Source organism: Peromyscus eremicus, chromosome 7, assembly GCF_949786415.1.
Source record: "Peromyscus eremicus chromosome 7, PerEre_H2_v1, whole genome shotgun sequence".
In the NCBI taxonomy this organism is placed as follows: domain Eukaryota; kingdom Metazoa; phylum Chordata; class Mammalia; order Rodentia; family Cricetidae; genus Peromyscus; species Peromyscus eremicus.
In genome coordinates, this window is record NC_081422.1 from 36086800 (window position 1) to 36110339 (window position 23540).

The 23540-nt window shown below is 41.6% G+C and overlaps 1 non-coding gene across 1 annotated transcript; it reads right to left on the reverse strand.

Moving 5' to 3' along the window:
- Positions 1-661: 661 nt before the first annotated feature.
- On the reverse strand, positions 662-828 carry LOC131915778 (U1 spliceosomal RNA). Its single transcript, XR_009380429.1, has one exon. It is a non-coding gene; the product is annotated as a U1 spliceosomal RNA (small nuclear RNA).
- Positions 829-23540: the final 22712 nt, after the last annotated feature.

Below are 23540 nucleotides of genomic sequence, written 5' to 3' on the forward strand. Positions count from 1 at the left end.
TGTGAGGCCTATGCTAGGATAGCTATACATGCATTTGGCTCCATGAGCCCTGGTCTGATTTCCATGCACAGCTCACTCACATGGGCTGTAAAACATGAAAAAATGGGGATAAGGCAAGCAATAATCTCTATCAGTGATCCTAAAGCTGAGCTTCTCATCTTGATACAGTGTTTAACTTGAGAAGTCAATGATTCTTTCTATATCCCCACAAGCCTATCTATAAAATATGCTTATTTTTTATAAAATCAGATATTCATGGGCCCAAAGAAAGTACTGAGAAAGCACAAATCTTAGGAAAGCTGACACGTATGTTGGGTTTCTTGCTGTGTTGTTTTTGCTTTATAGTATTTACTTTCTATTGCATTCTCAGGACCTGTCAAAGTACATGTCACATAGTAGGAAGGCATGCATGAAGTGTAAAAGAATGAATGGACCAGAGCTTTGGCAATCAATAAAATTTTAAAAGCTTGCAGAGTATCTGAATTTTTTTTCCTGTGTCCCTCTTTCTTTCTCAGCAGTCAGTTTACAAACATCTCAACTTGAGTCTCAATCTGCATTTCGTTTCATGGGCATAGTTGGCTGTAAAGTAGGAATTCTGTGTGATTGGGTTGGGTACCTGCCACTCACATAGTTAAATGGACTCTCTTTTAATAATTAACAAACAGAGAGAGCATGAATGCTGGCTGCCTCTCACTACCTCAAATTGTGTAGTTGAGTTTACTGTATTTGGGGAGATTAAAGGGGTCAACACACCCAGAATGTAATGGATGGACCTCACCCTAGGAAACTATGTTTGTGATCATAGTCTTTCCCCTGCCAGATAAGCATAGGACACTCTTAACACCGTCCCTAATATAGGGTTTAAAGCATGGATCAGTGTAGAAGAAAAGGAATAGTCAGAAGTCAAAGTTAGAGGTCTGGGTGGAGTTAGTCAAGCTCACACCTGACTTTTTCTCTGGAAACCTGGACCAAGAAGTCTGGCAATACTAGAGCAGAGGGAAAGTGACAGAGATGATCAGATAGAAGATATGTGTGTTTATTACCAGAGCCAATCCTCAAGCTACTTATAAACCTCCTTAAGCCTTCATAAACAGCAGAGAAGGCTTGAGCTCTACCTGTTCAGGTCCAAGTGGCAGGGCACCTATTCTTCCATGGGGCTCAGGCCATGGAAGGAGAAGCCTGTTCTGATAGCCACTGTTTCTTCTCTTGACATTGTTGCCTGTAATGGCTTGAATATGAGATACTCCCATGGGCTAACTGTTAAAGACATGGTCTCTAACTGGTGGACTTAATTCAAGTAGTGGTGGAAGCTCTAGAGGGGAATAGAGAACCATAGGAAGTAGGTTCTGTAGTCATGTTCTGTGGAGTTGTGTCTGGCTTTGGCATCTTAATACCTTTCTATTTCTAGGTCACCATGAGGTGAAAAGCATCCTCACATGCTCCCACCTCTGTGATATTTTGTCTTGCCTCATGCCCAGGGTGACCATGGACTAAAACCTCTGAGAGTGTTGAGACAGCAAATCTTTCCTCTTTTAAACTGTGTCTCTTAGATATTATGAGGTCATTGCTATGACCCATTCCACTAAGTGGTTCAGAAGACTTTCGAAGCTATTTGTGAGAGAAATTTGGAAAAGCAAGCTAGAGAGGCACTAGAACATTGTGATCAGTGTGTTTTCTGCAGTTCTAATGGGGGTTTAACATATCCGAACAATAATGGAAACACAGACAGTAGAGACTCAACTCAGTTTTAGATGAGAATAAGGACTCTATTGGGAACTGAAGTAGAGACCATTTCCTCAGACTTGGAGGAAAGCTGAGTTTAAGTATGACAAATTAGTTAATATGGCAGAAGAAATGTCAAGGCAGGCTATCATTCAGTATGATTATTGCTGCTGCTTTTAGCCAAGTTTATAATGAGAATTGGGAGCAAAGAGCAGAGGGGAGAGATTTGTAAAACAATTTGGCCAGAAAATAAACTCATTAGTGCATTTCTCAATTCTCAGCAGAGAAGCTTCTTTTTGCATTAGATAGTAATTAACACAAAGACACACAACCTGCCAAGGTGCAGAGAATAAGAAAATTGAGGAATGGCCAGTCCTTAATAAAATATCTGTATCACACCTGCTTCTCTAAAATCTGAAGAATCACCATGGAAGAAGAGACAGAAAGATTTTGAGAGCCAGAGGTTGTGGATGATTAAGAGGAAATAATGTTTTTCACACACAACAGGAAAGTATCATTTATGAACTGACAGTGTCTGTGACAGCATACATGAGATTTGTGCAGGTTTAAGTCATAAAAAATATCATCATGGTTAGAGGAAGTAGGCATGAAGTCCCATACAGAGCTTAGGACCTATTGATATGAGCTGCTATGACAGGTAGAGTCAGTTCTCTTTAAGGGTATGGTCCCTGATAAGAAGACCATGCATCTAAGAATAAGTAGGCAGCATAAACTGGACCTGGTGTCTTTTTTTGTTATTGACATTTTAAAGTGGACCCAAAATTAGGTGGGTAGGGAAAGCAGGGTAGATCTGAAAGAAGTTGGAAGAGGGTGAATCTGATCAAAATATACAAAATTCTCAAAGAACTAGTAAAAAACTGTGAAAATGGAGAGTTGGCCTGTTCAAAAGATTAAGACTATTAAAAAGAAGACAAATACTTTACATTAGGACCATAGGCAACATGGAATCTGGCATCTCAGGAATCTGCCAGGCCACGCCAAATTGTGTATGACTCAAACTCTTCTAAAAGTCTTTTCTTTAAGAAGAAGGCCTAGATTTTAGGGAACCTTCTTGATCACCTCTGGCTAGCTTTTGATGGAAGTCTACTTTGCTAGGTATAAGTATTTTTGGTTTCCATTTGCTTTGTAAATGACTTTCACACAGCTGTATAGGGAAGATTTTTGCATATTAAAGTATGTAGACATTCAAATGGCATTGGACATTATAGCTGTGGTTCAAGGAACCCTGTTCCCGTTCAGGCGAGTGACAGATTTTAACATTATTCACATAATACTGGAATTAGAGACATTCAAAATGCAAGAATAATGGTGCTGTGGAGGCATCCAATCAGACTTCAAGGAAAAGCCTGACATACTATGGCTGAAGATTTCTCAAATCTAGACAAAGAAATGAGGCTTCAAACACAAGAGGTACTTAGAATCCCAAAATAGATGTAACCAGAGAAAATATACAATGCAACAAATAACAATCAAGATGACAAAGTAACAAAACAAAGAAAAACTATCAAAAACTTCAGAGTACAATGCTCAATTCACAAGGACAAAAGCATCAGCATAATGTCAGCAGAAAACTTAAAATCCGGGAAAGCATGGGATGATGTATTTCAAATGCCTAAAAGTAAATAACTGCCAAAAGAGATTGCTACCTCCAAAGTCAAATTTATCTTTTAAAATCCACAGAGAACAAAAAACATTTCAACACAAACAAAAGAACTCATGACCATTGAGCCAGCATTAGAGAAGATCCTTAAAGGAAATCTAAAGACTGAGGTGGAGCAATGACAACCTCAACCACAAGAGGACAGGAAAAAACACATTTCCTAAGAGTATTAGATGAACAAAGGAGAACTGGGAATGAATCAATCATGTCCAGCTTGGCGACACACCAAACTCTCATAAAGGAACAGGGTAGAAACAAAAGAATAAATAATTGGGCCACCAGAAAAACAACCATCAAAGTTAAAGAAATTAGTAACTCCCTCTTCATAATAACTCTAATGTACATGGTCTTAATTATCCAATTAAAAGATGAAGACTAACGGTTTGGATCTGAAAAACAGGGTCTAACTTTTCGTCGTCTAGCAGAAACACATCTCACTGGCAAAGATCCATGCAGACTGAGAATGACAGGATGCAAGTCATTTACAAAGCAAATGGAAACCCAAAATACTCATACCTAACAAAGTAGACTTCCAACAAAAGCTAGCCAGGAGCGATCAAGAAGGTGGCTGACTACATGTGTTGTTATATAGCAGTTTTTTCCTGAGTTGAAGTATTCCCTCTAGGGGGTAAACAAAAATCCACATGGCTAGGAAAGAAAAAAACATGAAATGTTCTCAAAAGTCCCTTCCCAGCTTTGTAGAAGGAGTAAATCACAGATGGAAGAGACTCTGATCAGCTGAGACACAGAGAGGAGATATAGTGGACCTGTCCGGCTTTCAGAGAGAGTTCTAGGGTTGCCACTTTCATGAGTCATTATCTGTGTTGGAGTGAGATGTTTTTTTACAGCTGATTTAAATCAGCTACTGTAAGCAGCTCTTATTACCTACTATAAGCAGCCTCTTATTCGTGTTCCTACTAGTAACCCTAGTACAAATTCTGGTTCACCAAGTTGGACTTTGGTGAAGTGGTTACTTTGATCTGCCATGGGTTTCTAGGTGAACATGTGTGTGTTGCATCTCTCCATGAAAAGTCTGTCATACAAGGCTTATGAAAGGGACCAATACAATAATATGTTATAATAATTGCAAACACAATTTCACCAAAGGTTGCTACTTCCAATTTTATAAATAAAATCATATTAAACGAATAAGAACTAACAACAAAGTTCCCCAAACTCATCCAGAAAACAAGTGACATCAAATACCAGTGAGAGTGCTGGTGAACTGAACTCTTCCAAGCTGCTGGTGGGGATGTAAATTAGTCTAGCCACTATGGTAACTAGGATGGAAGTACTGCAAAAAGCTAAAAATAAAACTTCCATATGGCCCAGCTTTACCACTCCTGTCAGCAAATCATGGGGTATTTGTACCCCCATATTTATCATTCATGCTACTATCCATTCTCCTTAAGATATGGAACTAGTCTATACGTCCATTGATAAATGAATGGACAGAAAAATTTGTCTATGTGATACATAAATATTAATGAAATGTATATATATATATATATATATATATATACATACATATATATTTATCACAAAAGTGATAGGAACTAGAGATCTTTGTGCTAAGCAAAATAAGCCAGATTTATAAAGATAAATATTGCATATTTTCTCTCATATGCATGCACAGGCAATCCAAGAGGAGGGAGGCCATGTGCTCATAGTCAGCAAGGTCATAGGAGTGTGTCTCCCCGAGCCTATTAGGGCTCACATCACATTACCATACATACACTTCCGTGCCAGACATGGAACTACAGGACTTTTGTACTGATGGCTTTTGTTCTGCTTCTGGTTAACTGCTTCCTCACTATTTCTCTATTACTCTCTTTGGACTGGTAGTTTGTAGTAGTCTGTGCCACTATGTACTGACAGCATGTGATTTATTCTTGATTTAACAGGTCCTCAGCACTAAGAGTTTGCCATGGGTCACAGAGGAGACCTTGGACTAACTTCAGCATTGCATTGGAATGAAGTTTCTGGAGATTCCAAAAGATGAATTGGATGCGTTTTGTACTAAGGAATGGCCATGTGACTTTTAGAGACTTGGTGTTGGGAAGGTCATGGAGGGAACAGGCAATATCCCCGCAGGCTGACTGCTGAAGCCTTCGTCCCTAGCTGGTTGCTCCGTTTTGTGAGATGATGGACACGTTTACAGGTAGAACCTCCTTGGAGGAAGTAGGTCACCAAAGATGCGTCCTTCGGTGGGCTGTATCTTGTCCCTTTTTGTCTTTCTTTCTCATTTTTGGCTGACAAGGGGTCAAGATGCTCTTCTGCCTGTTCCTATTACCATGAGGTTTCCCTTGCCCCCAGGCTCAAAGCAACAAAGACAGCCAACCACAGAATAAAACTCCTGAAACAATGGGCCAAGTGAAATTCCTCCTTTAACTTTCTCCTGGGTACTCACCACAGTGGCAGGGGGTGTACTAACACACTGCCCAAGCTCTAGGTGGGACTGTCAGAGCTGCAGCAGAGTCCTAGGCAGAGCATCTGCCTTTCCATTGAACTGCTTCGGTTAGCAGCTGGCCACGGCAGACAGTGTCTGCTGTTGTGGTCCATTGTGGATACACAGCAGCACAGCTTTCACCTCAACAAAGCAGACTCAAGATGGGTGACGAGCAGATCTCTACACACAGGGCATCAAAATGAAATCAACTCCCTGCAAATTTACAGAGAGATTTCATCTGAGTGTTCATCTGCAGAGTTAGCCAATGAAATTCTCCACCCATCTGCCTAGCACAGACAAAGCAATGAAATATCTCTCTGTCTCTCTGTCTCTGTCTCTGTCTCTCTGTCTCTCTCTCTCTCTCTCTCTCTCTCTCTCTCTCTCTCTCTCTCGTGTATGTGTGTATATGTGTCTGTGTGTGTGTCTGTGTGTGTGTGTGTGTGTGTGTGTGCGCGCGCATGCATGCCGTGGCACATGTGTGGAGGTCAGATGACAGCCCTGGGCATCAGTTCTGTCTTTAACTCTTTTTGAAGCAGGACCACTTTTTGACTGTTGTTTACTGCTGCACATGCCAGGCTAGCCAGCTCCAAGGTCAGGGTCTTCTCCTGTCACACCTTAGGAGTGTTGCAATTACAGCCGTCTTACAGCCGTAGACCACCACACCCAGCTTTGTGTGGATTCGGAGATTATAAGGCTCTCACACTATCAAGGGAAACAGTGTATCCACGGAGCCACTTGCTCCCCATTGCTAGAGACATCTTTTAAATGACAGTGTAGAAAGAACTTGCTATGAGTATCTTTTCTGTATGTTTCAGTTTATTGTATTCTAATGGCTGCAGTTACAGTAGTCAGTGCCCCTCCATGCTCTTTTGTAAAATGTTCTGAGGAAGAGAAAAGCACACAAGGACATAGCTACAGGGTGGATACCAGCCAACACCCCAATATGCAGCCTGACACACTTTTGTACTTCAGGATCTTATCAACCGCCCCATAAGCACCTTGAAATCAAGAGTCAAGTGTTCGCCCCCACTTGTAGGAGTTGGCAGTGCCATGCTGCTGATCTTGATGAGGGATGATGTAGAGGGCTCACCAGTACTCCTCTGCCACCAAAATTAGTCTATTATTTATGTTTGCTTTGGGCAATTACCAGTGAACCAAGATAAATAAAAATAATTGGCTTTCAACTGGCTAAATGGATTTGTTAATTATTCACCAGGAAATTAATCAGCCCCATTTATTTAAGGGGAGGCCATGGAAGAATCTCCCTATACACATCATTTAAAAATATTGTTGTAAACAAGAGACAAAGTCAAACAAAAGCCAGGAATATAGCGTGGAATGAAGGATGAGTTGATATATAAGCAAACCAAATGACCAGACACTACAAGAAAACAGACCCCCTGGTTCTGTCTTCAAGGAGCTTTGAATCAAGGAAAAGGGTCCAAATACTCATGGAAATCAGGGAATAACATAGTTACTACAGGTTCAAATCAAAGGATGTAGAAAGAAACCAGCCTTTTGGGGTAGAAGAACACAATTTAAAGATAGAGTATACAGTTTTTAAATTGGTGCATACTGATCTGCCTAGTGGCACAAACACATCTGTTAAATCAGAAAAATGGATGATCGAAAATTTTCAGTGATAAATTATTCAGTCTCTCATAGATGAACACAATCTTGGTATGCATTCTGTCAGAGTCAATTTTGTACAAACAGAAGGATTCTGAGTGGTGTAAGATCATTTTATATAATAGTCTTGTTGGTAATATGTGTGAGCTCGTGCAGGAATTCTTTGCACACAAAGAGCTCTCGTATAAAAGAAATGTTTGATGTATCTGTTTAACTGCAAGTCACAAAAATAGCTGGGTAATTCAGAGCTGATCCTCATAGAACCTGGAGGAATATACACATCCAAGGAGTCTAATGATGGGAGATGCTATTTGCTGCAAGGTGCTACCATTGTTTGAAAAGTCCCAGGTAGGAAAGACAATATATCATAGAGGGATCTTGACACTGGAATTGAAGAATCCCATGGTCTCTTCTGACCTTAAAAACTGTGAAATAAGGTGAAAATTATTGTTACCTAATGAAATACATTTTATATTTGATTTGTGGTTTTGTGCATGTGTATATGTATGAGTATGGATCTTCAGAATTGCCTGTATTTTAAAATACTTATATCTTGGAAATGGTCCCTCAAAACGTATCTGGAGCTTTCGTCCAAAAAACGTTTGCTTGCTTGCTTTCCTGAAACGCAAAGGAGAAAGACTGCATGTGAAATCCAACTGCATTTCATAATAGAAGCCCGACCTTCAGAAATGAGGTTAAACGCATTAAATTTTGTTATCTTTATCTCCGAAGTAAAGAAACAGCACACAGACAAAGGAGCATCATGAAGATGAAATGGCTCATTGCTGTCATGCTGCCTGGTACATATTAGGTCTTAATACATAGATACTATTATCATAATTATGAATACTATTGCCTTGGTCTTCCCCATCCTTGTTTCAGCTTTTCTCTGCCCCTCTTTTTTCTTCCCAGGATTTCCTTCCTCTCACACCCGCACCTTCATCTCTCAAGGTACCAGGAGCAGTGCCGGCATTTGTCTGTCTCATTCCTTCTCGGATGCCTGCAGTGGAGATGGAGAAAGAGGCTAGCCAGAGTGTGCAGGTTGTAAAATACAAACAGAATGGGAAGAGGGAGAAAGTAAAAGAATCCTGGGAGTGAGAAACAGAACCAGCCAGCTCTTTCCTTCCTCCTCCAGCCCTTCACTCCACAACCCCACAAAGAGGAATAAACTCATGAAGGAACATCCATGAGGAAAAGATACTGTCCAAAGATCAGGTGTGGAGACCTTGGACTGAAGCAGTATTTCATAGGGAAAGAGCCAGAAGGAAATGAGAAACAAGAAACTGCCAGGCTCAGAGAAAGGGCAATGAAAAAGATAGATGATCTTTAAAAAAAAAAAAAAAGATAACAAATGAGTCTCTGATAAGTTTAATTTTCTAGGGCTGGGTGAGCTTTGCCTAAGCTCCAACTAAATGGAAATATAAATAGCTGAGAAAGACGCTGGTGCATAGGAACTGCCATAACGGACTATATTGACTCTCAGAAAGATAGGAGGGAACCTTCTTAAAAGCATAATATTTTACATGGTCATTTATCAGGCTTCCTCTGGTTGAGTAGAATCCTTGGGGGGAGGTAAGTGGACTGGCTAATCTTAGTGTCTTGTTTAAAGTGCACCCTGCATTGGGCTAGAAATCAGTTATCTTTACTAGGCAGATGGGAGGGGGAAAGAACTATCTCCCAACAACACTCATCAGCTAACTACTGAACAGAAGATCCAACATGCACTTTTCTCCACCCACTATGTGCCTCCTAACCCATCACCTCTTCTTCGGGTCCCTCATTTGACCAAGCTATGTTTATCTTCCTCATCTCATAGAGTATAACTAATTCATGGGCTCTATAGGTGTTCACACACACCCTCACGTTCATGAACTCGAACCTTCTGCCTGCACTTAGGGGTGGGAGTGTTCTAGTTTTCTTTCTCTTGCTGTGATAACAGAAGCAACATAGGGAGGAAAGGATTTAGTTTAGATACCTTAGAGTCCTTCTGTCATCAAGAGAAGTCAGGCAGGAACCCAAGAGAAGAGCAGACACAGGAACCATGGAAGAAAGCGGATTATTGACTTGCTCTCTGGTTTGCTCAGCGTTCTTATACAGTGCAGGTCCATCTGCTAAGAATGGTATTGCCCAGTGTCCTGGGCCCTCTCAAATCAATCAGCAACCAAGAAACTGCCCCCCAGATGTGCCCAGGGGTCAATCTGATGGAGGTAATTTGTCAGGTCAAGTGACTTTAGTTTGTGTCAAGTTGACAAGCAAAACCAACCATTATGGGGAGGTACCCTAAGTATTCTAGCCTTTCCCACACAAGGTGGTCTTTGACACAGGTCTTCAGTATAGAGCCCGTTAAATGTCCCAGATGTATTTCTTTAAAATATTTATTGTCTATTTCTTCTTTTGAAAACTGTCGGTTCACTTCAATAGCTCATTTATTGGTGATAGGTGTGTGTGTGTGTGTGTGTGTGTGTGTGTGTGTGTGTGTGTGTGTGTTTAATTTTTTCACTTCTCAGGGAAAACAAAATTAAGACTATTTTAAGATTCTATCTCAACCCAATCAGAACGGTAAAGATCAAGAAAATAAATAACAACAAATGCTGGGAAGGATGTGGGCCAAGGGGAATCCTGATTCATTGCTGATGGGAGTGTAAACTAGTATAGCCATTCTGAAAAATGATATGGCGGTTTCTCAAAAGATAAAAATAGATCTAGCATCTGATCCTGCTATACTACTCCTGGGCATACACCTCAAAGACTCTGTATCCTATTACCAAGACGCTTGTACATCCATTTAATGCTTTACTACTCATAACAGCAAGGAAATTGAACCAGGCAGGGTGTCCATGAGCAGATGAATTGATAAAGAAAATTGTGGCATATACACACAATTGAGTTTTATCTGGCTGTTAAAAATGAAATTTTCAGGGAACCAAATGAATCTAGAAAATATTATATCATTAAGTGCAGTGATCCAGACTCAAAAGTGACTCAGAAAGACAGAAATCTCTTCTTCATTCTCATATGTAGATCCTAACATTGCAGATCCTAACTGAATGTTTGTATACATGGAAATAAGGGGGTGTGAGAGTGGGTGTGTACTTTGACACTAGATGGAAGACATGAAAACTAAAGAAGAGGTGTTGAGAAGGGAAGGTATTGAGGGCAAAGGGTCACACAAGTGGCGTGAATGTAAAAAGTAGACTACTGAGGGCAGGAGGGATACCAGATGGAGGAGGGGTGGGGAGAGTTGAGGGGAGTGTAAGAAAAACAAGAACAAATTTTATTTTTTAAAAAAATCCCCTAATGTTATCTAATATTGCATGTGCAAACAACAATTTAAAAAAAAAAAAAGTAAGACTGTGACGCAAAGGACTAACCCGGGAAGAGGGTTGGAAGGTAATATCTTCACCAGTCCACAGCTCATTCTGAGGAATGGTATCTGTGGGTCAATGAGTCAACTTAGTGAAATGCTAGTGTTTCATGAGTTACATCTAACCAGTGAAGGGAATCACGATCTTCTAAAGTACTGGGTCCATAAAGTACTCTTCTCGGGATTCCCATCTCTGGCACAAAGGGAAATGCTGTAGATGGATTCTGTGATCATTTGAATTTTGTCAGTTTTAGAGGCTGGCAGGTTGACATGTATCAGTGTGTTAGTCCTGAATCTCTAGAGAAACAATCAGCAGGGTGAATATATACGGAATTTCTTAGATATGGCCAAAGTACTCCAACAACAGCTATCTCACACCAGAGAAGTTGAGAACCATGTTGTTGTTGAGGTATGAAGTGGGATGTCTTAGCAGTCTCAGCCTGGTGCTGAAGGCCTAGAAGAATCCTGGAGAGTCACTGGTCTTCAGTTCATGTTGGACCTGCTGCTATAATTAGCAAATGAATCTGTAACAGCAGTAGCAACAGGGCAAATGAACTCACCAGTAAAAGTGAAAGCCATATAAGGGAATACAAAAAGTAAAAGGCTTTCCTTCTTCCATGTCTGTTTGTCTGACCAAGACAAGCTCCACCAGACGAGCCCAACAAAACTCAAACCCTCATTGACATTCTCTTCTAAGAAGTCTAGGTTGTATTGAGTTAACAATTAAAACTTGCCATCAAAGTCAATTTTACCTGAGTCCATCTGAGCAGAGTTATAAAGTCTACCAGACCTAAGCACTCAGCCCTTGAAGAAGTGCCCTAAAGACTGCATTGGAATGTGGGAACCTCCTTAGCTTTCCCATCCCCAAGCTTTTTCGTACCCCCATACCAAACATAATATTAACATTCTCTCACACCCAGCAGTGTCTTCCTTGTCCACTTCCGTTACCTTGGTGAAACAACTGCTTGTGTTCAGAATTTCCATAACACAAACGTTGTTACTTAAGCCCACCATTCTCCTGTATCACTTCATCTCTTCAGACGAGCCAAATCGAGAGCAGAGGAAGAAGACAGCACAACCACTGGACCATATGAAGACCTGGAGGCACATCAAACACTGCCTCTGGCTGGAAACGATGAGGATCAATTTTCTATCATCTTCCCCAGGCTACAACGTTATGTCTAAATGTGTCTGTGAGTGTGTTTCTGAGTTAGATTAGCACCAAGTCAGTAAACTGAGCAAAGAAGACCATCCACAGTGTGGGCAGGCATCTTCTAGTCCACTCAGACTCGAAACGGAACAGAAAGATGGGGGAAGAGAGAATTACCCCTCTTGTTTTTCTTGAGTTATGGCATTCATCTTCCATCTCCTGCCCTCAGATATCAGAGATTCTATTCAGACTCCAGAATGCATGCCATCAGTTTTCCTGTTTCTCAAATTGTTGCCAACATATTGTAGGAATTCTCAGTCTCCATTGTTACGTAAGCCAATTTTATTTTATTTATTTATTTTTTTTTTTTTTGGTTTTTCGAGACAGGGTTTCTCTGTGTAGCTTTGCGCCTTTCCTGGAACTCACTTGGTAGCCCAGGCTGGCCTCGAACTCACAGAGATCCGCCTGGCTCTGCCTCCCGAGTGCTGGGATTAAAGGCGTGCGCCACCACCGCCCGGCCGTAAGCCAATTTTAAATAAATGTCTGTCTATCCATCCATCTCTATCTATCTTTGATCTATCATCTTTCTAAACACCAATATATTTCCATGTCTGTCTTCCACTATATTTATATATCTGTCTATCTGCTTATCATCTACCATCTACTTATATCTACTGCTCATTCTGTTTCCCTGGAGAATTCAACTAATACAAAAACACAGCAATTTCTAGGGATATAACTAAAGATGTTGATCATGTAAAACTCACGAAAGAAGAGGACACATTAGGGTGGTAACTAATTAATTCTGAAGCCATACACATGCACATACATACTCTTAATTTTGTGGATAGGAGCTGGATGACATTGAGTTAGCTTGGATGTACAATGGCCGTCTCCAAGACTGAGCTAAACACAGTTGTCAGTGAGGACCTAAGATGACTGATTAGGCATAAAGTGTCTCCCTTTGAGGTACATTTGCAACCAAGACAGTGTCTCCACTACTGATAACAATTCCATGCATGTCTGTCTATACCTGAGCATGACATAACACAAATGTAAGAAGTAGAGTTCTCTTTTACTGTCCTATTATGTAATTATTATTTTCAGTAGGCAGAAATGTGATTGTCTATTTATTGTGAATACAGTTTCAATATAAGTCCTACTGTCTGACCTAAGGGCTCACTTTCAATCCAGATGAACTGCCACCCACAAAAAAAAAAAAAAAGTTCCAGCTACAAATCCCACCACTGTCTACAATCCAACTCAAGCTTTGCTTCCTCCTAAACTATGAGTCTAGTGCCAACTTCAAAAACAGAATTATATACACTTTTAGTCTCTTTTTTCATGGTACTTCAAGTCCTCAGTTAGGAAGATGTGAATTTCCCTGCTGTTTCCTGAACTCAGTTTACTACTATAGGCAGTCTTGGCCATACCTCAAGCTCTCTTTAAAATGTACCCAGGCCTCAAAGCTCAAAGAAATATATTTCTTTGCAGAGCTTTCTCCAGCACTTACTCTAATTTATCACCTGGCAATTGGATCAATTACGTGGATTGACTATCTGATTTTCACATTTTGGTGTTCGGCTTTTGTCTTCTCTAATAGACTATAAATGTTTCTGGGTTTTAATATCAGACACACTGGCCTCAGATAGTGGTTTTGAGAAAGTTGCTTCTCTGTGCCTCAGTTTCCCCTATATAAAATGGTGATAATGTAAAACTTCATGGAACTGCAGCAAGACCTGATTAAAGTAATTGTTCTTTAAAAGATTAATTTTATTTACTGAGGATAGGTGAGCATGCATGCCACAGCGTGTGTCGGAAGGTCAGAGGACAAATTTAGAGAATTAGTTCTCTCCTTCCACAGTGGATTCCATGGACCAAACTCAAGTCATTAGGCTTAGCAGAAAGTGCTTTTCCCTGCTCAGCCATCTTTCCAGCCAAAGTTTTGTTCCTTAAGCATCAGATACCATCCACATTAACCTGTGCCTGATACAGGAGCAGCTGGTTCACTGTCCCAGTATGATGGCCTCATGTTGCGTAATTAAACCTCCAAACTTCCTGACATTCCCCCCCAGTATCTGATGTAATCTGTGAACTTTCCATCAATTTCTCAAACATTGTGATAGAAGTAATCTTCCTATGCACATGTTATGTGCACCAATTTGTTTGTGTATACACATCCACCTGCTTTCTAAAATTAAATAGACTTCCTAATGAATAGATGTCTTTGTAGAAAATATCTCCCTCATTGTCTGTGAAGGCACCTTTGCTTGTTGTTAGTACAGTATTACTGTCCTGAGACAGGGTCGCATAGAGCTTTCAAAGCAAGGAGCCCTCTGTGGCATTATGACTGAGTTGTCTGTATCCAGAACTCACACATGGAAAGTCCTAATCCCAGTGTGCCGTTTGGGAGATATGGCCTTGAAGGAAGTGGTTAAGGATAAATTAGGCCCTAATGTGGAACCCAATATGGTCCATAGCTTTACACAAAGTAGACACTAGGGATGTGCCCTCGCAGATAAAAGGCCGTGTGAGCACACAGCAAGTAGTCTGACATCCAGAAGCCAAGGAGAAAGAAACTCAGCATATCAATACTTTGCCCTTGGACTGTCCACTTCTAGAACTATGAGGAAATTCATTTCTGTTGTTAAGCCACCCAATCCGGAACCCCATATCAGATCACACCTCTATTAACAAATGTGCCCTCAATTAGCTTAATGAGTAAAAGCATCCAACAAGCACACAGAAACCCAGGCCACTCTAAAGGGAAGAAGGGAAACTGACATCAGACAGAACATGGACAGCCCTGGGCAGCTCCTGCTTTGAGGGCTGGAGAGCTTATGCAAGGAGTAAATCAGGGCAGCAGAGTCTGTGAACCCTGACTCCTTACAGCTAACCGGTGGTGTGGTATTAGGGGAATGAAAGAATACTGGCCTGCTTCCCATCCGCACTTGCCTCCCCCAGCTCTCATCATCAGTTTCCAGGAACTGGTTCTGATCTGATGCATGGGCTGCACTCAAACTGTGTAGCCAAAGTAATTAACTCCTGCGACCAGAAGTGCTAGGTCAGCACATCCATTGCTGGGCTGTCTCAGCTCACTCAGAGCCAGCCCTGTCTCCGCACCTCTTGACATTTTTAAAGACTGTGTAGCCAGCAACTTCCTGGGGATGGTGGAGGTCGGGGTTCAAAGAGGCCAAGCCTCACAGAGTACAGGGCTTGGAGAGGGTGGAGGTTCTTTTCAGTGCGCCTTTGCTTTTCTAAGTCTCCCTGATCTTCACGTGAGTGTCTTCCACCAAGGAGGAGCCTGCTGTGCTATCAGCGATCCAGAGACCTGAGTGCAGAGCCCACCCATGCAAATGACTTCAAATTGATCTCTGGTTAACAGAAACACTGCAAGTTCCCAGGCTTGAGAGTGTGTCCCCCCCCCCCCTTAGACAGTGTGAAGGTTTTGGGTGGTGAGATGCATAGAGAACAGCGGACCTGTTTTAATGTACATTTGAATCTACATGCCTGGAGAGAGTGTCTTTGTCTATACATAATTGGGATAAACTTTATCATCCATAAAGTGCCTGTTAATTCTAGAACTCAGGTGTGCTATTTTTTAAAAATCTCTGAAGGCAAAAACCTCTCTCTCTCTCTCTCTCTCTCTCTCTCTCTCTCTCTCTCTCTCTCTCTCAGTGTGTGTGTGTGTGTGTGTGTGTGTGTGTGTGTGTGTGTGTGTGTGTAAGAAATAATTAGGTATTGTAAATGTTCCCTAAAACACCTTAATCATTCTTCCTTTGATTTGTTTAACTACAGGCATCACACATTGCCACAGTGCCTCTACCCACACACTAAATAATGTTAACCAGAAAAATGTGTGATGGTAGGTCAACGGGGAAAACATACATGTGGAATGGAATGGAGAAAATCCAGCTGAGGGAGGCTTTGGGGAAGAGTGGAAGAGGAGCGCTTGAAACTGAATATGTCAGGAGATGGAGGGAAACTTGCCCATGTGACCCTCTGGCTACTCGGAAATGCTGAGGCTCAGCACAGTCATCCAGAGCCACACAACGGTTGCATTCATTCACTGCTCCGGAGCCATCCGCTGACCCACATGCTTTGGCGCTAAGACATAATGTGTGTGCCAATCCCTAAAATGCAGACAATTTGAACCAGAATCTGCCGAAGACTAAATTAAAACTGACCAGGTAAAACCCAGATATGATAAACTTCCCAACAGCAGGAGGATTTGAAAAACTACATTTTAAAAAAGAATGACAAAAGGAAAGGGGGGATGGAAGAGGAGGTCCTGACTGAAACAAGGCAGCCATTGAAATTTACCAAGCAGCTCCTTTCGCTAGGGACAGTCTCTTTCAGTTACATTAATTTCTCCTACCCTTTTCAGGGTAGTCCAGAGTGAATAATTGTTTTGTTTCTGGCTGAAGAGATGCCAAGTTGAAGGCAGGTTTTGGTTAATAAAACTGTCCTGGACCATCAGAAAGAAATCCTGTCTGCTTCAAGAGACAGAGAAAAGCTAGTTTTCCTTGATCTTCAAGAAAGAGACCTTCTTTTAACCTGTAGCATCCTTTTGTGGCACATTTGGGACAAATGAGAAGCAGGATTCAATGACATTTGGACCGACTCTTCTGTTCCTGAGGATCTCTCTTACCTGATTGCAGACAACTATGACTCTGACCGATGTCCAGTAGAGTCTGCACACTGTTGCCAACCAGTCTACAAGCTACATTCATTAATCTCCCCTACTCAAGTACCAGTAATGGCTTCATATTCACGTGAAAAACCTCACGACTGATTCTGATATGATTTGAGGCGATTGCTTTTCTCCCCTGTCCCCACCTGTCCCCAGCCCCAGCAACTGAACTCTAATCAGACACGCCTCTTCAATATCTCTCCAGAATACAGACCTTCACATTCTCCCTCTGCTTATGCCAGTTTCTACTTCACTTGTCCAAATCCCTGCTCATTTTTCAACTTCAGGCATGAAGCCAGGCGTCTGGACGACACACACTAAGTATACACTGACCAAAGAGAGAAGTAAAAAAGAATGAACCGAAGTTCGAAAACTCTCATGGCTTCTACTAGTCTACCCTGTAATCGTTCCCAAAACATTTCATGTAGAGCCCATGTGATGAGTCAGCAGCTCTCCTCTTCCCATATCCTCTCCTGCTCCTCCAGACTGTGAGGACCAGTATGATTGCCACTCATTTTCTCATCACACCTAGAACTAAACACTCAAGACAGTCTCCCAGGGTTGCATATGATGAAGGAAATTGCTAATTAGGAGATCTGGACACTGGATCAAGCTCTCAGTACCGCCTGCATTGACTGAATGCAATGACTTGCCCTTTTCTTCTGGAATTGGTATGATATGGTTCCTGCCAGGGGTCCCTTTGCTGACTCTGCTATTTGGTGCTATGTTCAGAGGACAGGATGGAACCTGATTGATTGTCTTGGCTCATAACCCAGACACAGCATTCCAAACTGCGACCTGAGGCAAGCCACTCACCTTCTCTGTGTGCTCAGATTCCTCATCACAGACTCAGTGTGGATGACAAACCAATTAAACTGTTATTTTGTCAGATACACATAATGCCAAATTAATATCCGCTATTGATATGCTCTGGCCACACTGATCTTCTAATACCTGACAGCTGTCTTCTGTATCTACATTCTTTCCCTTGCTCATTCTTTTTCTTAAGGTCTCAATTAAATGTCTTTTTTTTTTTTTAATCAAGGAGAACGTTCCTGGCCTGTGTGCAGTCTAGACTCCCTTAGCTCCCTATATGTCAATGTGACCAGTGTTCACAGATCATTTCTTATTTAATGATCATTTTCCAGTTAGACCTTATAACAAATAGCAAAAAGGAACTATATCCTGTGGTGATATATTGTTTACCTAATAAAACTTACCTGTGGGTCAGAGAAGCAGAACAGCCAGCCCCTAGCTTACCTCTGTGAAACCTTCAGCCTCAAGAGAGTGAGTTCCTATTTCCTCATGCTTTATATACCTTGCTGTGTCCTGCCATATTACTTCCTGGGATTAAAGGTGTGTGCCACCACTGCCTGGTTCTGTTTCTCTCGTGTAGTCCAGTGTGGCCTTGAACTCAGAGAGATCCAGACGGATCTTTGCCTCCGAGTGATAAGATTAAAGGCATGTGCCACCACTGCCTGACCTCTGTGTCTAAAAACATTTTCTCAATTGAGGTTCCCTTTTCCTCAATGACTCTAGCTTTCGTTAAACTTTCAAAAAACAAACAAAACAACTAACCAGCATAGATACTCAACACCTCTCACGGAGATTACAAATAAACATTTATCGGGTAACTAAATTAATGAAATATAAAGAAAGAATTGAAGAAGTTTCGTGGGAATGACAATTCTAGACTTTAAGATAAAGTTCCATCTGACAATAAATGGTAAGGTGCCAGATAAGATTAGTTTAGCTCCTTGGAGGTCAAGCAGCCAAGGGATAGTCAAGGAGGCAGGGAACATACAAGGTCCAGACCAGGTGAGTGGAGTGTAGTGGCGTCCCCCGGGAGCTTTGCAAAACAAACACTGGGAGCTGGAGGGGAGTTTGCTGCTGGATGACAAGTATTTTGCCACCTGCCATGAATCACCATGGCTTTCCTTTCTAAAGGTGTTCAGGGGTGTGACGCGTGCCTCAGTAATTTTAATAACGGTCTTTTCAGCTCCACACCTGAAGAACGATGATTTTCACGGTTTACTTCTTCCGTGTTTGTAAGGGGAGGCAGGTGGGAAGTAGCAGGAAGTACATAAGCTCCACGTGCCAAAAAAGATGGGAGGTGAAAATACACAGTCACAGCCAATGGCCCCTTCCCCACATCTAGAGCAGAAAACAACTAAGCACTAAATATTTCAAAAGTGAACTTGCTCAGCACGACTATCACCCACAGAACAATTTCTAAAACAACTCGCACATCCCCAAGCCTCCTAATTAACCAGAGCAAGTTGGGACCTCACGGTGTGGCAGACAGCCCTAACAAGCTTGCTGTAAAGGAGTTTAAGAAATGTGTTGATTGGAGCCAGTCAGGAGCAGGTACCATAGAGATAGCGCATTCTCAAATGACTGAGGCAGCTGGGAAGAGGGAAAAGTTGGGATGCAAATGTGGAGCCATCAAGAGATGGGTGCCTTCCTCTAGCATCAGACCCTCAAACTCGTCCATCTAGTGTCTTCTACGGATGGAACAGATGGATGGTACGGATGCCTGCACTCTGGTTTCAGCTCCTGAGACTCTGGCAGGTGGACCAAGTGTGGAGGAGCAGAAAGCAGCCCGGAGGAGGAGTGTGGGGAGAAGGGAGCAGAGGTCACCCTGCAGCCTTTAGAGACACACGGGAGGTGAAGTGATCCATTCACTCTACCCAGCGGGGATGGAGGACTAAAGAGGCTCCAGTTCACGCGCCGCCGGGACACCTTTGTGAAGAACCAGCACCTTTCATCTTGAAAGGAGTTCATAATTCTTTTGATAGCTTTGAGAGGAGAATGGGTAAAAAGTTAATCTCCCTTTGGTTCTCTTATCAAGAGTAAACAAAGTTCAACTTTGCAAGCTCTCTGTTAGCCAACCCCACCTTCCGGGGACCCAGACAGAGGTCAGGTCTGTAACTGAAGAGATTCAATAAATGCAAGGAGAGACTGGTTGGGGGGAACACCTGCTCCCTGCTCCTCCCCAGTGGGAAGCTGACTCCCGCTGGCACCCCCATCAGCCTCAGCTGGAGAAAACTTCACAGGCCAGTGCTGGGCCCCTAGGTAAATCTGTTCTAGCCCCCAGGACTTCACTGTGTATCTGCTTCAAGGGAACTACATTGGCCTGGAAGACTATGAATGGGTCTGGTCAGGTCAGTGGCTTTTCTACTATATTCTCCCAGCTTCCATCTAGGTCACAGTGGGACCTTTAATGGACCTCAGCATTCCATTCTGTACAATATAGTAATGATTCCATCTTTGTCTCCTACACTGGTTCAACATCAAGATGCTGGTTCTTCTGTCAACATGCTATAATTTCCGCATCGGACATGAGGGGTCTAAGCTTCTAGATAGACAGATAACATCTAGGAGAGTCCACATTGTACAATGGCAGGCTAGCTAACAAGGTATTCTACCAGAGGTTTGTTGTAAAAAAAAAAAAATGTTTTAGTCAAATAGATAACATCAATGAAAAACACAGTTTCAATAAATGTTTTAAAGGTGCTTAACATTGTCCCCTGTGGTTGTTACCTACTTCAACGTAATTTTTATGTTTAAAAAATCTTAGCAGTAATTGGGAATGTGTCTACAAATTATTGGAGGGTGGGGGGTGATTTATTGGGAATTGAACCCAGGACTTCATACATGCTAGGCCAGCATCCTGACACTGAGCTACATCCCCACCCCTCAACTGGTTCTTTATGTACCATTTTGCATCAAAGTTTATATGAGTGAGTTTTTCTTTGGCTAGACTATTGCCTGGTAATTTATCAGTATTCTCTTACATTTTAATCAACAATCCTTTCTAAGACAGTACAATCCAGGGCTGTCTATTGCCCCAGATGGTGAAATATCCCTTCCACTTCAACCAGGGCTCTTTACCAAGAGGGATATCAGAACATATGAAACATCCTGTAGGGACTTATTGAAAGGCCTTTTGTGAACATCAGTTCAGAGCAAATAGTAGCCTGCTCCATAAAAGTCAGGAGGTCTAAAAGGTCATCTCATTTGCTTACAGATGAGATGACCAAGGCTCAGAGGGGTTAAAGTTGTCTGAAGTATAGAACTAATTGGTGTCAGAATTTAGGTTTAAGATTTAACTTTCCAGAACCCACTAGGATTAATTTACCAATATGCTATATTTCTATTCAAATTAGGTCAATGAATATTTAGGATTCCTCGAAAGTCAAAGGCACCCTGCTAGATAAAATGAAGGAAGGAAAATGGGAAATACACACTTCCCATCTTCCAAAGGCCCAGGTCCTTGGAGAAACACACCATTTAAGAGAGAATAGAAAAGCTTCAGTATCCCTGATTAGCCAGCAAACAGTTGAAAGAGATCAGAGAGTAATTCGGACAGAAGATCTAGCACCTTAACAATGAAGGGGTCTTTGAGCTGAGCCTTGAAGGACAAATACAATTTGGATACTCCTATATTTTGAGACAGGGCACAATGAGAAAGTCAAGTGGGTTCCCGAGTCACATGCTGGTTTTATAGGTTTTCTGGAAGTGTTTCCTGCCTCTCTATCTAGTGATCAGGTACAGTTCTTCACCCAGCACTGGACTTGGACAGCCATCCTGTGATCAATATCCAGCAGCTGCCTTGACCACGGGTTTATTGGTTGATCCAAAACATAGATTGTATATGTTTATATTCCACTCTCCACTTCTGATTAATAGTAAGATGTTGTACAACATAGCTAACATCTCTGACTCCATTTCCAGAGATGAAAGCAGTATCCATGCTGCTAGTTTATTCAGAGAGTTAAGTTAGTTAATATGGGTAAAGCCCTCAGGATGACGTCTGAGACATGATAAGTGCTAACTCAGTGTTTCTTAAAGCAGTACCAACTACAGGCTGTGGGTTTCTTCTAATCAAAGATCTGAAAAGCCAAGGAATTTGGGTGGAAGTTCCACTTCTGTTACCTCAGTACTCAATTCTGAAGTGAATTCATGGAAAGAGAAATGCTTGGGGTAGAATGCCTTGGGCCATTTTCTCAGTGTCCTTACTCACCTCTGCTGGCAGATCCCACACACACAGGATGACCCCAGGGCTCCTCCTCACCCTGAAATGATGGATTTGGCTAGGGCCAAGCAGCAGTCTGCTCTGGCGATGCTCTGAAGCCTCAAGCTTAACTCTCCACAGCTCAGAATAGCTCCTGCCCTCCCCGTGGACTCCCCTTTGCTAATGGTTTCGTGTATTCCAGATTGCATTACTACCAGGAATCGATCTCTCAGCCCTTTAAACATAGTCTATTTTGGTCATCTTTCCCCGACTCTTAGATATATTTATTTCCCAGAATATGTAGCAACTCTTAGACAAAGTAAATTCTGATTACAGAAATGGAAGTAATCTGCTGTCCCGTTGTTGGGAAAGCTGCAAAGTTTTCCTTGAGAAATATTTTTGTAGGTCAAAGCAAAGAGAATTCATTTCTCTCACACAGTGGGCCTGAAGTGCAACAGGCCACCGAGACTTGAGAACTGCACAGAAACCATTCATGGGTTTTCTAGAGCTCCACAGCTCATCCTTTGGTTCTGGTCTGCATGACCACAGGCCACTGAAGGCAACTAACCACTGAAAATGCGGCTGAAGTGATACAGGGACCGAACTTCTCATTTGAATTCCTTTTAATTGGGGGTTTAGGATGCATGAGAGGCAAGTTCTCGACCCCTGGGTTTGGTCCTCAGCTCCAAAAGTATGCTTTCCAGGAGCAGAACCACATATAAAAATTTTCAACTAAATTATTTTATTTTGGTGACTGCACTACAAGCTTGAAAGTTGTAAAGTTTGGGAACATTTGGAGATACGAACCTACTTAATAAACTGTAGCTATTATGAAATTTAAATATGTATTAAGTATTTCTGATGTGAATTTAGCACCTAAATTGAAATGTGTAGTAACCTTAAAATATATAGGCTTCATAAACCTAGTATGAAAAAGATATATTATTTATTTATTTATTTATTTATTTATTTATTTATTTATTTTTGTTTTTCGAGACAGAGTTTCTCTGTGTAGCTTTGCGCCTTTCCTGGAACTCGCTTTGGAGACCAGGCTGGCCTCGAACTCACAGAGATCCGCCTGGCTCTGCCTCCCGAGTGCTGGGGTTAAAGGCGTGCGCCACCACCGCCCGGCCTATATAATTTATTTTTAACATTTGATATTGTGTTTTGATCATATCTAGTTTAAAATAAACATTAAAATTAAGTACACTGACATTTTTTCTTTCATTTGATTTGACTTAGACAAATATAAAGTATTTAGATGGTTCACATTGTGTTTCCATTGGACAATGATAATGATAGCAATCTCAAGTATAAGCTGCTTGTTCTTTAGAACAACCCTAGTAGTTGGTCAAAATGCTCTGGTTATCCCCTTTTAAAGATATGGAAATGTAAGTTCAAACAATTGTGGAACCTTAAACCTTTGAATGAGAGACAAGCACGATTCTAAGACTTCTGTAAGAGAGATAGTAGGGTAGCACTAAGGATGTTAGAAAAAGTCATATGAAAATCTACAATTTTATAGGCTATGGATATGTAAAAGTGTTTAATCAGTGTTACCCTACATGGGAGATAATGCTCAGAAACCTGTATGTTGACAAATAAAAAGCTGAGTGCCAGATGTGAGTTAGTTCCCCTTGAGTTGTTGGTGATGAGTGTCCTAGAGACCTCAAACAACATAGGATACAGGTATTGTTTTCTTGATTGATGTTAAGGCCCTATTGCGGAGATACCATACACTCTGGTCACAGAATATGGAGAAATGGATTTGGTACTGAACAGGTTGACCCTCCCCGTTGGCTAGCTATCATAATACTGGGAGATGCTATGCAGGC